Here is a 9,157-nt window from a genome sequence, read left to right on the forward strand (position 1 = left end):
CTTTGCCCTGAATAGGGTTGTGGGTGACAGCAGAGCCTATCCCAGCCACCAAAAGGTGCAAGGTAATCGCAGGGTGGTCACACATATACACACACGCAACCACACACTAAGGCCAATTTAGTATGACCAATCTACCTAACTTGCATGTCCATGGGATGTTAGAGGAAACTGGAGCACCCAGAGAAAACCCATGACAACACCAGGAGAACATACAAACTCCATTCTGGGAGGACCCGGGATGCAAACCCTGATCTCCTTACTGTGATGTAGCAGCGCTACCAATGTGCCACTGTCCTGCACATACCAATACTGAGCATGTTTATACTAAAACATATTAACTGCTGTTTTATAAAAGTTATTAGGGAAGTCAGCACAACATAAAAATGGTAAAACTGAATCACACATCCCAGTGACAGTCTAGTTGGGATTTTACTTAGATTGGCCAATTCCTGCCCATATCATTTTCCACCACGTTCTATCACCTTGGGCATCCTAAGGAGTGTCATTTAAAGATTTGGCATTATAGTCTAAAATACAAGGTGCAGAATTACACAGAAAATATAGTAAATTTTGGATTACCAGAGTGTCATGTTAACTGGTAACTGGCCTGAAAAAATACTTAAAAGTGAATAAGTATAGCTGTTATATGAGTCAAAATAGAAACACGAAACTTATCATTGAGAAGATGACCAGAACATTTACTGTACATCAAAAAGATGTCATTATCAACACATTTCCTGCCATTGATTTCAAAGCTTGATAACCTTAATTCTTCTCAGATATGGAACTTATCCCTGTCTTCAACAAAATTGATAATAGCAGTTTAAAGCTTCCATCATTAACTTTTTTTTGGCCCAGCTTTGATTGCACATGAATGATATTCACATGTCTTTATTTCTCTCTGTCTCTAACTATGCGCTCTATGTCTTAATCTCAGACTGAGGAAGAGTTCCATAAGATTTTTCTTTGAGGCCTTTGCTGCATGTTTTAATGGTGAAGCTGTAATATTACACTTGCAAACTCTTAGCTATGTGCAGGAAGAAGGGAAAAGCTGTTTGGAAAAAAACTTGGCAGGACCCGAGAAGTATCTGGTGCTTTTACTTATTACAAAACTAAAAGAGTTTTGAAGAGTTTGAAATGAATCTATTGTTTATATTTTTCATTTTTTATATTTTTGCAGGTCAACAAAGCTGAATTCAGAAGAGTGACAGCCATCTGAGGCCTTATTCTTTGCCTTGAAGAGAGGCAGGAAGATTTGATCTAAGTCTATTGGGCAAGATAAGGCTAAAACAGTTCACTTTAATGTTCAATTTTCCACAGGCTTCAGCCTAACTGATCTGAACTAAATTAAATTGACCACTCATCTATCAGGAGCAACGCATTATAGAGGAAGAAGGGTCAATTAAGTTTAGTTACGTGTCCCTTTTTTCTCATTTTAATGATTACATGCCTGTACAGTTAGTGTTGTTAGAAAATGTCAGGTTCAATAGTTTGTGCACATTTCATAGCAGAATATATTTGCCTGAGGGCATTTGCTGACACACTTTGACATATTATACATGTATGAATCTATTAAAAAGGGAAAAAATTGCAAGTATTGAGCATTTAGTAATTCCTATAGCATATGGAAGCTCTGATTGTTGTTTAATTAAAATAAACTTTATCTTGATTTCAGGATGTTGATGCTGATGGCAAAACAGCCATACAAGAAGACCTCAACAACTGAATTCTTAACATTTTTGTCATCAGCAAAGTCAGTGGTGACAGCAGCAACTATAATGTTGGGATCATCATTGAAGGAGTTTAAGTGCTTTTTGATATCCCTAGTGTGGCACATGCATGTGTCTATCTAATGGGCCACATTTATACCTTGGAACTAAGCTACCCCAGAAAACTTAAACACACATTTCAGTTTTTCCAAAGGGCCTTGCTAGAGATGGATGATGCAAACAAAAAGTTGACTTTCAATACTCATGAGCTCTTTGTTTACTAGTGTGACAGAAGTCTGACGAAGGATATTTAAATTGCTCTATTTTCAGGATTGATCTCCATTATGAAATGAAAGACATTTCTAGTGTGCTTTTTGGAAAAAGAGTTTGAAAGTACAGTTCACTAAATTTTTGATGTATTGTCTCTCTTTGTACATTTTTATGTGTCCTTGGCTTTCTGTTTCTCTATGCCATCATTTTTTCTTTCAGTACTCTTTTTTGTGTGTGTCTTGCTCATTGTTTTAATTTGTGTTTTCATAAATAAAAAAATCATAATGTCACTTGTAAAATCATTCAATTTGAAAAATGTTGCACTCTTTGTGCATTCTTGAAAGGATTCAAATATAAGTATGATATACTCTAGTCTCATCATGTCAGCTTTTTCTGTCCACCTTGTCTCTGACTGTCTCTTTGACTTCCTCACATTTTGATTGTTTTCTTTTCTTCTCTCTCTCTCTAAAATGTAAATACTTTTGTTTCAAATGCCACAGTTATAGCCTGCAGTACTTTTTCTAGTAGAGTGTCAGGATAAAAAATATATTGCGTATTTCATTTTAACTATATGAAGCTTTACTAATGTTGTTTACTATTCATGTATTTTATTCAAAGTTACAGATATTTCTCATGTCTTGTTCTAAAGTATATGCTACAGTGTAATAGACGTTTTTCCACTTACAAAAGGGTACTTAAAGCCAAACACTATATGACCCTTTCCTTGAGGGTCAAGGAAACAAATGATGTGGCCCTGATTACAATGATATTGTAAATGTAAATGCTCTTAAGAGTAGGTTTTTGCCTCTTTTTTCCAAAACCTATTAATATACAATGAACAATTTTAACTGTGATTGATTTAGAAATTTAAAAATCAAAAGTAACAAAAGTAATTGAACTGTAAATATCAATTATAATGTCAAACGGATTGTACTGAAAAATGTACCTGTGGAAATTACAATGCTGAGTTATTTATACTCCTAAAAAATAAGATGCATCCTAAACACTTTGGTAATTAAAGCCTACAGGGATTAATTCTGTTTAAGAAAACTTGCTCAGTTCTTAGGAGTGTGTATTCATTTAGCAGAATTAAGTTGACTTTATTCATAAAATGCCTTTCAAATTCTTAGAAATTAGGGTAGATTTGACTCTCAAAATAATGGGAATTTAAAAGCATTTCATTTGATTTACTTAAAGCTTTTCTGAAAGCAAACATGTTAGACGCCTTTACTATAATTTCTTGTATGTAGAACTACATAAAGAAATGAATCATAGGGTAGCTTGAATGTTATTGAGTTGATATGTTTATCTTTATAAGTGTGTAATAAGTAACCAAAAATTGGGATATGGGAGACATGTAGATGAATAAAGTAACACATGTTTTGTAAACTCTCTTCAATATGTATATGATTATTTTTCTACAGTTTTCATCAGTAAGGACTCAAAAGAATGCCCCTTACTTATATAGCCCCTTAATCTTACATAGCATTGAATAGGCAGCAGCTGGCATTAAACATACATAATAGTTTAAACTGGATATTACATTAAGATTAAAAAAGTTAACAAATGCCATGAACTTTGACTTAACTGAATACCTAATATATATTCCGACAAATCACATACTCTATAGTTTATTACATGATCTTAAATAAGTCTATGCAATATATGTTTATTTCATAATAAATTCACAGTAAAAGGAAGAGCAATAATTTTGAGCTATAATGACTGCTCTTTTAAGTTTAACTCTTCTGGCCACTTAATATAAAATAGAATATTGTGGGAGAGCTACAACAAAGTAAATGTAACTGCAAAATACAAGTTTTTGAGAAGTTTAGGATGCTGATATTAGTACAGTTTCTAAGAATTTGCTGAGCAGCTATTCGTAAATCCTAGAATGTGACTTTCAGATCATTTCAAAATGTCAGTGGCATATCACCTGGCATCACTCTGAAATATTTAAGTAATTTTCATTCTTCAGATGATTTGTAGCCTAAAATGACATGTACGAATATCATCTTTTCTAGTTTATATTTAAATAGGTGCATAAAATTTTTTTTAAATATATTGCCACTGTATAAAATAACACTGTTGGGCAGACACTATGGGAAAGATTGAGAAAATGACAGCCAAATATTTGGTTGAACCTTACAAGCACATATATTGCATCTTTACTTTGGCAATTTTCTAATCTCAGCTTGAAGCCTCAGATCAATGACACCTGTCAGATTGCCTGTCACTAACACTGTGGCGTACCAGGGGATATAAAGTAATCTGTTGCCAGTTTAAAAAGAAGTAGTTCATTAAATTATACGTATGATTTAATGAATGGTTTAATAATGAATGAGTTGTTGCTTACAAGTGACCCTTTCAAGATCAATAAGAAGATAACCAAGATCTGATGTCCTGCTGCTGTCAGTCAAAAAGCACAAAAAAAAATCCCAAATCTGCTTTCAGTGATATTTAAACTTTCATTTCATTATAGGAAAATCATTAGAACTAATTGCTTTTCTAAAAGCTACCCACACACTCTGAAACATTTTTTTTCAGTTTATTTAGTTTTTTAACCTTTATGAAGCTGTCATCTCACTTTAGACAGGTCAATGGTTCATTATCTGTATTGCTTTTCATTTCTCATTCTGTAATTATTAAACACTCTTTGCCTGCAGTATTGTTGACAATGTGCAGACAACATTACAACAAAAACAAGAATCTGACACAAAAATAAATAATATGCAATTAATTACTTTTGGTGCATAATAATGAAAGCTACTGTGGATTGAAAATGCACATCTTTAGCCTTTTTTAACAAAGTTACATTTTAACTGGATGTCTAGAGCTCTTGTTATACATAACCTCTGGTTATGTGTTTGAGGTGTCACAATGCTAGATTTTCCTTACTTAAAAAAATATTTTGTTATGTATGATATTTACATAGAGTAACTCATCATGCTTCAACAACGCTGAAAAGTACCGCTGTTACATTTACCAATGAGCAAATAAAAGATGTTTCATGAATAATTAGTTGATAATAAAATAATTGAAGGTACTTTTGAAAATGATTGGTTTGTATTTTGAGTTTACAGTAAAAAAATGTGAATAGTTAACAGTGGTTTTGTACTACACAGTATAGATCTCTATGACTAAAAACTTAAAAGAAGTGTTCATAATATTTCAAATATGGTAAACTCAAATCATCTGGCTAATTTGATGCATACTGCTGTTTTATTACCATTAAAATTCCTCATCCTTGTCAAACATTTTTCAGTACAGTCAGCACATTGACATTTTTATCTTTGTTTTTTTTTGTTAGCTAGGTAACTTTAAATTGGTTCCATAACTGGATACATTTTTTGAATATATATTTTTGTTTAAGATTGAGGGCCCAAAGTCTATCAAAACAATAACAGACTCAAGACACTAACCAGCTCTGGATGAGACATAAAAGTCAATCACAGGGCATACTCAAACACTCTGTCATAGTAAGCCACATCATAACAATTTAGATTCATCAGTTATCCATCATGCATGACATTGTGACATGGGACAAAAAACCTAAATGCCCAGAGAAAAAAAAAAAACCATGAGAATAATTTGCAAACTCTACACCTATAATTACAGAAACCTGAGGCAGTGACACTACAGCACCTTCCATGCCACCATCAACTCAGCCTTATAAAGTAGATTACCCAGAACAATGGAGACAGATTCAAGGGCAGTCAGCATAAAGGGAGAGACGGCCATTACATATATGCAAAATGTTCTAATGTTTCTGCTGTAATGAGTTGCATTAGCTAGGGGCAATGAGGTATAGGAGTGAGATGGAGAACTTTGTTTCTTGGTGCAAAGTAAATTTTTAGCAACTTGGTATCAGCAAAACAAAGGAAATGGTTTTTGACATTCACCAAACCACGGAACCTCTACACTCGGTTACTGTTTAGGAAGTGAATGTGATATATTGCTATAAATATTTGGGGGTCCAGATCAACCACAAGTTGGACTCGTCTAGTAACACAAAGGAACTACAGTATATAAGAAAGGAGAGAACAGCCTATTTTGTCTTAGTAGACTATGTACTTTAAATGTGGGTAGTGACACCCTTTGCATGATCTTTAACTCTGTGATGGCCATACCATCAAGTTCATTAAGAGGGTAGGAGGAAGTAGCAAAAAGACTTAATCAAAACAAAATTGATGGCTATTATAAATTATGCTGCACACCCTACTTATAACACACTAATACTGAATACATTTAGCCAAGAAATCATTCAGCAGAATTGTGTAAAAAAAGCTTCTGGAACTCCTTCATACCTACAGCAATACTCCTTTATAATGTCTTACTGTCACTGCTCCCTTATTATTAGCCAAGTGAGAAGTTTTTTTTTCTTCTTGTTATAATTCATGTGTGTATTTGAGGTGGGCTGATGATGTTTGTTATATTATTTCTGTTTCTTGAGCTTCTGTAAAAGCTAAATCTGTCTAGCTTTCAATCTGTCTAAAAAGTATCTTCAGACTGTCCCACAGCAGAGCACTTGCAAGGCAGATTACTTTTCCAAACTGTATGTATCGATAAGGGCTTGAGGGAGGCTTTGTGCAATGGACTATACATCAAAGAAAAGGATTTCACATATGGGAAACACACCAAGAAAAGTAAATGAAAGGATGAGGAGAAATGTAGGCCAGACAGTCAGATGCCACTGGCCTTAAGGATTAACCTTAGTTGAAGACTAAAGAAGAAAAAGGATGGAATAGTAATGCTAGACCTCATTAAATGAAATGTTCTCAGCACAAGTCATCAAAAACATCACTAAGTATTGACTCTCCCAGACTGAGAAAGAGTTAGTGCAGCCACCAATACAAAGATCTACTGTACATTGTGGTAAGTAGTAGTTCTATCCACCTTATTCTTCCGAAATAACATTGTCTATTTTTGAAGTTCTACTGTCTATCATACCACTTGGTAACTTATTCTATGCATCTATGGTTCTGTGTGTGAATAAAAAAGTCTTAATGTTCATATGAAATGTACTTACCTTTAATAAGTTTACAACTGTGCCTCTGTGTTTCTGTTGAAGTAATTTTAAGGTAACAGTCTCTATCCACTGTACTATTTCCTTTAAAATATATATACTGTAATGTATATTAATGTTTATATAATTTTAAACACTTCAGTCATGTCCCCACTTAATCTTCTATTGCGTAAACTAAAAAAGCTCAGCTCTTTTAATCTTTCCTCATAACTCATTTCCTGCAGTTCTGGAATCAGCCTAGTAGCTCTTCTCTGGATTTTATGTAGAGCTTCTGTCGATTTTGTAGCCTGTAAACTGTACACAGAACTCCTGATAAGGCCTAGCCAGTGTGTTATAAAGCTTGAAAATGACCTCATTTGACTTTAATTTTATGCAGTGTACTATATAAAATAAAATAGCCTTTTTAATGGCTTCTAAATATTGCCTGGAAGGTGATAGTGACGAATCCACTACAACTCCTAAATCCTTCTCATTGATCACTACACTGGTGTAGTCAGCAGGATTAAAGCCCGAAAATGTCTGAAGGGCAAGACCTGAATGCCGTCCTGACCACCAAGGCCAACGAGCTGCAGGCTCTAAAAGTGGACCAGGCCACCACGAAGGTGGAGTTGGCCAAGACCAGGAGATGGCTGGTGGCAGCAGAAGCAGTGAAGCCAGAGCCCGCTCAGCCCCCACCACCTCCTATCATTCCGCTTTCTGAGGCGAACGATATCGAGTCATACATGTCCGTCTTCGAGAGGACTGCCTCTCGAAATCAGTAGCCAAAAGCAGAATGGACGTCAATACTGGCAAAGCGCGCCTATCATGATCTCCCCAAGGAGGAAGCTGCCCAATACAACCTCTTTAAGACCAAGATCTTTAAGCGCTACAGCGTAACTTCGAGCCAGCAGGTGAGGGAATGGCGGCTATGGAAATTTGACCCCCACGGCCCAGCGAGAGCTCAGGGGACAGAGTAGTATTGCTTGTGCCCACTTCCCACTCCAAATTGTTGTCCCTCATGAGGTGAAGGAGAGAAAAGGGCTCGTGGATTATTTGGTACACCAAACAAATCGTTGGCCGAGCGAGAGAGTATACTACGTCAACCTCCTGAAGCTATGGAAAGACAGGGATGATTTCCCCGTTTCTGGCCCTACCCTCTCCCTTTTCTCTAAAACAACTGACCTTAACCTTGGTCGCAATTTGACTTTTTCCCAGTGACAGCAGCTCGAACAAGCGATCCTGTCAAACCCGGAAGTGGTCAGTGAAGCACCAGGCCGTACCTCACTGATTCAGCACAACATATTGACGGACCCGGGGGTGGTAGTCAGGGAACGCCCCCAACGCCTCCTGGAGGCAAAACGTGCTGAGGTGGAACTAGAGGTCCAGCGCATGTTGAACATAGACATTATTGAAGAAAGCCACAGTTCTTGGTCCAGTCCCATTGTCCTCGTTTCTAAGCCGGACGGGTCGTGGAGGATCTGCAACCACTTCCGACGGCTCAACCAAGTATACAAATTTGATGCCTACCCCATGCCCCGCATGGATGAGCTCCTCAAATGGCTAGGGATGGCCTGTTATTTGACTACTCTTGACATGAAAAAGGAATACTGGCAAATTCCCTTAACGGCATCTGCAAGGGAAAAAACGGCATTTAGCACCCCTAGTGGACACTGGCAATACAAGGTCCTCCCATCTGGACTGCTCGGGGCACCAGCGACCTTTCAGCGTCTGGTAGATAGAGGGCTAAGGCCCCACCAGTCCTATTGTGACGTCATCATTTATTCCGGCACCTGGGAGGAACATGTGTTGCAGGTTTACGCTGTCCTCCTGATGCTAGTGAAGGCTGGGCTTTGGATCAACCCTCGAAAATGTTATTTTGGGTTGAAGAAGGCTACCTGGTGGGAGGCGGACTGGTGAAACCACAGAGTTCCAAAATAAAGGACATCCTCGAATTGCCCCATCCGATAGTCAAAAAACAGGTGCAAGCCTTCTTGGGATTGGCGAGTTACTACCTCGTTTCTCCAAGAGAGGGGCCCCTTTGACGGACTTGACAAAGAAACGGGCCCCTTTACATATGGTGTGGAACGATGTTGCGGAACGGGCATTCTGTGACCTAAAAACGGCCCAAACCATGACACTTGTATTGAGAACTCCTGATTTTTCTCTTCCTTTT

General features: G+C 36.9%; 1 long non-coding RNA gene across 3 annotated transcripts in view; it reads left to right on the forward strand.

Moving 5' to 3' along the window:
- Positions 1–2,738, forward strand: part of LOC120527540 — a 43,442-nt gene extending 40,704 nt beyond the window's left edge. For all 3 annotated transcript variants that reach the window (XR_005633358.1, XR_005633357.1, XR_005633356.1), the window contains 2 exons: positions 1,181–1,411; positions 1,676–2,738. This is a non-coding gene — a long non-coding RNA (uncharacterized LOC120527540). The remainder of the gene's footprint in view (positions 1–1,180; positions 1,412–1,675) is intronic.
- The last annotated feature ends 6,419 nt before the right edge of the window (positions 2,739–9,157 follow it).

The sequence above is a fragment of the Polypterus senegalus genome, chromosome 4 (assembly GCF_016835505.1).
Source record: "Polypterus senegalus isolate Bchr_013 chromosome 4, ASM1683550v1, whole genome shotgun sequence".
Lineage (NCBI taxonomy): Eukaryota > Metazoa > Chordata > Cladistia > Polypteriformes > Polypteridae > Polypterus > Polypterus senegalus.